General features: G+C 42.2%; 1 long non-coding RNA gene across 1 annotated transcript in view; it reads left to right on the forward strand.

Annotated features, from left to right (window-relative positions):
* LOC104965769 (uncharacterized) overlaps positions 1-613 on the forward strand; it is a 1,594-nt gene extending 981 nt beyond the window's left edge. Inside the window, exon 4 of the long non-coding RNA XR_800574.1 lies at positions 331-613. This is a non-coding gene — a long non-coding RNA (uncharacterized lncRNA). The remainder of the gene's footprint in view (positions 1-330) is intronic.
* The last annotated feature ends 6,584 nt before the right edge of the window (positions 614-7,197 follow it).

Here is a 7,197-nt window from a genome sequence, read left to right on the forward strand (position 1 = left end):
AACAAGGTTCTTTCAGCTTGATGGAATGCCATTTCCTTTCACAATGTTTGCCTTAGTTCTCAGGTTTCTTTGTTTTATTATCTATTCTTTAGAGGTCTAGTTCCATATGCAGTGAGCTTACAGCACTGACACAGGAAGTATTAAGAGAATGAGTAACACAGTTTTGGTTTGGATCATGTGATAAGTTGACAGTAAGATCAGGAGAATCATCTAGAGTTATTGATTCATGCTGTTTACTAGAATGAATACATTTACTATGATGTCCTGTCTCCATACGCTGTCACTTGTTCTGAATCTGATGACACTAACATGGCCCCTTGTTGTGTGCAGAGGAAGTCCCGTAAGAGGATGTGCATTCTGACCATGGTGCTGTCGCTGGTGCTCATCATCTTCATCATCATCATCTGGCAGGCACTCAAATAAGGAGACACACCTTCAGATGACATCCAGTGTGTGTATGACCGAGAGACAGTGAGAGAGCGCTGTATGTGTGTACATTAGTTTAAATATCGCAAGACACTAAAAGCTAAATGTTGCCCCTTTATTCTGCCACTGTGTGACTGAATGTGGATGTAATTCTTTGTTTTTTATGTTTTGGGTATTTTTAGGCTAACAGCACACCAAATCTACCAATATTTTTGTTATATATTCATACAAATATGTATTTCCTATACTAAAATTGACAAGTTTAAAGTGTTTTGGGACACTAAAACGCCAATGACACCATGTATGACTACTTTTATTTATATAACACCAACTTGTGTGTGTGTGTGTGTGTGTGTGTGTGTGTGTGTGTGTGTGTGTGTGTGTGTGTGTGTGTGTGTGTGTGTGTGAATGACAAATAAACCCTACATTCCAACACATTTTTCCTTCAGTGTAACATTTATCACTACTGTAGGACGGTGTCAAATGCAATCTTTTTTACAGTATGTGACCCTGTGTTGTTAAATATGAAGTGTATTTGCAGTATAAGGAGTGTGTTACTCATGAGAATGTAAAAGTAAATATCAAGTGTTTTAGCTGGCAGAATGTCTGTCATGAGAGAACACTTTGTTTCACTGTTTGTGCCCAGCTGAGAGTGAGAGAATTGAATACAGTTCCACCTGATGAAGTGCTCCACATGTCATGTCTCATTTTGTCCACCAGAGGCACCAGCTAACCTGATGTGATGCCCTATTATAGGGGTAATCAACTAAAATTCAACGAGGTCCAGTTAGAGAAAATCTCCCCATGTAAAGGTCCGGAACATCAAAATGTCTAACTTGCTTTATGAATTAGTGTGATATATATTGAAGTAGCCTGTAGCTTTATCAACGTCTGCAAGTAATCAACAACTGACTGCCAATCAAATAAAGAAAGTACAATTCATAAACAACAATATTTATTGTCAATTAACATTGAACTATACAGATATACAGTAAATACTGTGGATATGTGTAATGTTCCTCTTGGGCTGCATTTAAAAATAAAATTGCTTTTGAAAATATGTGCATCTTAAAAGTGCTTAATTTTAGATTTCAGCCGATTATAGAACAATATCAGTCTTTACACATCATAACAATTGAACAGTTTTAAAGTTTCTCTTTCTTTCCCTCTTATATTGCAGTCCCTCACTCACTTTGTTCTGTTCAGTGCGAGAATTGAGCTGGAGCTTGTCCTGCCAGGAGTTTAGATCTGGGCTGAAATGGTGTCAGGGCCATTCTCATACACACATGCAGGTGCTCATTGGTTAGCCTCGGTTAGCCTGTCCTGGAACGATATTTAGTTTTTGTGACCTCAGTTCTGACTTGAGAGGGAATGTTTGGTCAAACACTTTGTGTTTTGTCTCATAGTGGCGTTTTGGCACTTTTAATGAGCGCCACGGTCTCTGAATGAGACACACTGGTTCTGTGCTCCCAGTGGGCAGGATGAACATGAATGAGTCCACTCAGGGTTAAAAGCTCTGTTCTCACTGTCCACTTTCCTCTTCTTGGAGAGCGCCATGTGTCATTATTTGTCTCTCCCTGTCTGCCGCTAACATGCCTGTTCACTCTCCTTGTTACGGTAGAGTGAAGCAAGCAGGACCCAAATGCAGATAATACTTATAATACCTTTATTTCAAGGATAAGAATAAANCGGGGGTATGCCTCCCCGGGAAGATTTGTTTTAACATTTTAAACTAAAATGCTTCAATCTGGTGCACTTTGAGCAGAATTACTGGAGACTAGATCTAGGGGGTACAACTTTAAACACCCATATGAAAAAGATCGGTTTACATTTTAATAATCAAATAAGTATGTGAACATAACCAATAACCTACCATAGCCAATAACAAATTTACATAGTTAACATTTATTTATTCATGCATATTTTTTAATATCTCCAGTTTTAAACAATATTTTTGGTTTACTGTCCTATAGTATACATTAGAATGATTTCAAACCTGTTTTTATTTATCCTAATAATTATAAAAGTGTGCCTTGGAAATATTTGTTTACATAAATTGTGACCAAACCGTTTGAGACCCACTGAGATAACTAAAGTGAACTATCTAAACACTCCGAGTCCTTTACCTCACTGAGCTGTAGTTATCAGCCTCAATCCAACAACGATCCGCGCTACCGATGCACGCCCTCTCTCTCTCTCTCTTGCTCGCTCGGAGGCTCGCTCGCACTTTGGCTGTGAGCGGCGGGTGCCTGATAAGCCAACATCCCCCACTTTCATCACTTACAGCGCCCATCGTACAGGGCAAATGAAAATTGTAACCGGGATGAAAAGGGTGTTACCTTGACTTAATTATGAATGTTGTTACATAAAAAAAAAATTAGGATGAACCAAACAGTCAAAAATGTTTTTTTCCCTCCCAGAAATACCAGCGCAGTGCGCAGCCCCCCCTCTGATCTGGCGTCCTAGCCGACCGCCCTATGCCAAAAACCGGCCCTGGCCAGAAGTTATGCAAGTAAACAATATTCCTGTTCATCAAAAACGGTACAATTACTCAAAAAATATGAAATCGTGTCAAATAGTCCGTCAGACGGCATAGACAACTTTGTTTTCACGGAGCTCCGACGTTGAGTTGTTGTTTACGTCTGCGGCGTCATTTTGTATGGCTACGGGCCTCATGTTTTCTCGAGAATATATGTATTTTATAAGAGGAGCACCCTCATACTATATATTTCTCGAAAAAACCCTGTATGGGATTTGATCCTTGTAGAACTTGTAAATAATCTCTGCTTCTGTCATTCTCCCTACAGCTCTCAGTGTTGTAGGGTGATGTAGGGTTAGGGTTATGTAACTTCTCTTGGAATATTCATGTCAAAGTAAGATTTCTATCAAGTTGCTCCTCTATCAAGATCTTCTACAACCAGTGTTGGGCAAGTTACTTCCAAAATGTAATATATTACATATGACTTATTACTGTCTTTTGAAAGTAATAAGTTACATTACAATATTACAGTCTCTGAAATGTAATGAGTTACACTACTTTTGAGTTACTTTCACCAAAATAACCGCAAAAGAATTGCTAGGTATTTTAAATGCTAAAATGTAGTTTAGTGCAGCTCATTATACATCCAGTGAAGGGCAATGTGGTATGGAATAACAACTGTGTAGGCTCTTAAGGCTACTAACAACTTATAAACTTACTTAAAGCAGACAAAGGATCAAAGTCTGGTCAATTATAGTAGAGATACTGTAAATATTTATAAGTCTAGGCCTATATATATTAAATACAATAGAGCTAGAGCTCACTATAATGAAATCTATAACATTATGAAATGACAAGGTGTGCAATATATTTGTCTTTGTGATACTTTCTTTTATTTTATTCAAGTTCCATGCACAAGAAGTTTGAATGTATTGAGTGGATATAGAAGAAGCTTTATCAAAAATACGAAAAGGATTAGGCCTCAAGGAATAGCTTACGGCTCAGCCATTTTCAGTCCAACACTATTAACATGTAAGCCAAACATTGCTTAAGATTGCTTCTAAATGCAACGTAGGCCAAAAATAGGATCCTTGCGATTTGCCAAACAACGCCTAGAACATAGGCTACCAAACAAAGTCTGGTCAAATCTAAATACAGGCCTCAAATGAAGGCCTCAATGAGGCCTCAAATGAAGCTCCACTATATTTAACACACACATTGGAATATTGAAAATAAAAAAACTAAACAGGAAACCTGTTACTGCCAAAACAGAGGTAGAATACAGCCAATTAAGGCTCGTGAAATACATTTAAGTATGAAAGCCCTTAAAGCCTTGACCTATAGCCAGGGCCGCCTTAATGCACGGGCTGACCTGGGCTGAAGCCCAGGGGCCTACGGAGATCGGGGGCCTATCATGAGCCAATTAAAAAAAGAAAAAAAAGAAATTCAAATTTTTCTTTTTTTTCTCGGGTGTTTTTTTTAAAGATTTTAAATAAACAAAGTCTTGGGCTTTCAGAAATTTTCCACAGCGCCGCCTTCCCTCCCCTCCGCTGAAATTTATTTAATGTAAGCGTATAGTAATCATAGATACACAGCAGGGTCCGTTAAAGTTTGTTTCATCTGATTTAAAAAAAAAAAAGTCTTGGCTTTCAGAATATTAAACTTGTTTCGGCAAATTCAGATGATAAATACAAACTTGAAAATTTGTAAAGCATAATTAAAAGCGGAGAACGAGCTAACTTGACGGTCACAGCAGGCATAACAACCAGCCGGTGTTTCTCGTGTGTTTCCCCCGAAAAACAAACACAATACACACAAACGCAAATAAACACAAACACACACACGTATACACAAACCACACACTCGTGAGCTTCCCCCAGACCAAGTAATCCAAACGGAAAAATATCTTCCCTCCATAACTATTTTGATCATTTGCTCAGCTAATCAATCAGATCGATGGTATTACAGAGATTTTTCTCAAAAATGAAGACCCCGCTAACAGTCAGGTGGCACCACTTAACACAGCCAATCAGAATTGAGAATATGTTCCACATGTGACTTACTCAAAATCGGTAGTGATTGAGTGAAGAAAAAGTTTGAGAGTGGCGCTCGGAAAAGGAATTTGTGAGGGAAAAGGAGTTTCGAGGACAAGGCAGGCTATTACAAAAAATGCCGAAGCCTTACAAGGTTATTTTAAACCTGTAGGCCAGGATGAAGAGGAAGGACAGAGTGAGTTCTGTACGCGAGCGGTAGCGGTGCCGCCCGCGGGGCCTCCGGAGACAAGTAGCCGGTCTGGTTCTGATAGCGATGGAGTAGCGGGAAAGGAAAAACAGACAGGAGGGACATTAATCTGTTGGAGGAGATTGAGGAGGACGACGAGGACTTGCTACGTGGAGGAGAGCGGAGCCAACGGCAACCGCGGACAATACATGAGGGAGGCCCGATACGTCACTCATATGGAGGAGAGGACCAGGCGCTCGTAGAGCAGAGTGGAGAAGTGCCGATATCACAGAGCCTGCCGAGCTATGCTATATAAATGACTTGATTTGTTGTTTAAATAAGGGGCCTACAAAAACTATCAGCCCCAGGGCCTGATGGCAGGTTAAGGCGGCTTGGCCTATAGCCCTACTTATTGTGGGGGGCTGGCCTATTCCACTACCGCCTTGACTGAAATGGCGGTTGAGGCGGCATCAGGAGAAGCGTTGAAAGTCACTGAGACGTTGCGTTTTGGGGGTGAGCACAAGATTTCCAAGACTGAAAAGTCTTTCTACTGGTGCAACTAGATGGCGTTGGGAGTTGGCATTACAGCGGAGCGTGCGATTTTTTTATTCTTGGAAACTGGTGCAGATCGTAGGGGCAGAATTGAAATAAAGACATTTACCTCTGTTTCCACAGCATGGTGCGCATCAGCTGTGGTAACGGGCTGTAGTCAAAGGCACAAAAAATCCTCCTCGCTGGAGCAACAGCAGAGCAGGTTGAGGACATTCGGGCATGAGGCTGCAGCGCTCTTGTGTGGTTAGGCAACAACACTCTAACAATGAGGAGGTATCTCATATGGGTTCTCTTCTGGCTTCTTCTTTTACCCAACGCAGCTTAAAACTTGGGCAGTGAGACAAGCGGCAAGCAGCGCTTCTCTTTGGAGTTAATATGCGGCAAATCGACGTTTTGATTTACTCCCACAGAGCTCCAAGTCTTTCACGCAGGGATTTGGGTGTGAGACACACGCATTTTCACCTCCATTCACACGCTCATACGCCACCACTCTGGTATTTCTCACGCAGAGGATTTTCTCTCACCCAGAGATTCCTTTTCCAGGGGTACCGCCCAACCAAGTTTGCGCCGCAATTTGTAAAACAAAACTAGCTTGTTGCAGACGCGTGCACTCCACTAGCACCCCCCGCCACCCCCGACACCGTTGACGCATTTCTGCTGGATGATCAGAGGGGAGGCTTCATGGGGAACTTGTGAGGGAGGCCAGAAGGTATGTACCTATGTACACCCGCTGCCCAAAAAATCTCACCGCTGAGAACTCTTGTTCAAAACTTCATAATACTTTCAGGGCAGCCCTAGTGGTCATGCTGATAGGCCAGTTTCATTGCTAAGATTGTTCCCATGATGAACTTCTAGTGTTGGTTGAAGCGTGCCATAAAAACAATGTTTCCCCACCCGTAAGATGTCCAGTAGCAACTGTTGAAATGGGTTTATAATGAAACAGTATTCTTTGAGAACTGGTATTCCCTGTCGCTATGTGGCGCGCCAGTTGTGTGGCTGGGGTAGGTGGCTACAGCCATATTACCAAGAAAGCGCTTAGCCCTTATCCTGTAGCGCCCGACCGTGATGAACAGATTATTTTAAAGAGTAAGCATGTTGAGAAACACGGATTGCGAAAAATCTACCGGTCGTGTCCCACAACACACAAACTGATTCCTGCGTAACAACAGAGTGCACGTTACCGATGCGCAATAATGGTTGAGACCATTCTGGGGCTTATGCTATGAGGGTGGTTAGGTGTAGTGATGGAAGTAGTGGGGAGTTTGTTGGGACAAACGTGATAGGCCGGCATGAACAGCAGCGGGGCGGGCTGCAGTCCGCGTTCAACCATTTCGCCTATATTCACTTGAGAATGGTGTGAGTACGTCACGAGTGCGCCGAACGGCATTGGGAACAGAGCGTAGCGCCTCTCGCGGGGGGGCTCGGCGCAAAAGTAGGAAGCAGGAGGTGGTGGCTACGGGGAGCGCGGGCGGGTCGGACGGAGACGTGCAGGCCGAAGTTCGAATTCAGTATGCAGGCCA

The sequence above is a fragment of the Notothenia coriiceps genome, unplaced genomic scaffold (assembly GCF_000735185.1).
Source record: "Notothenia coriiceps isolate Sejong01 unplaced genomic scaffold, NC01 NC01_scaffold00037246, whole genome shotgun sequence".
NCBI classification, from domain to species: domain Eukaryota; kingdom Metazoa; phylum Chordata; class Actinopteri; order Perciformes; family Nototheniidae; genus Notothenia; species Notothenia coriiceps.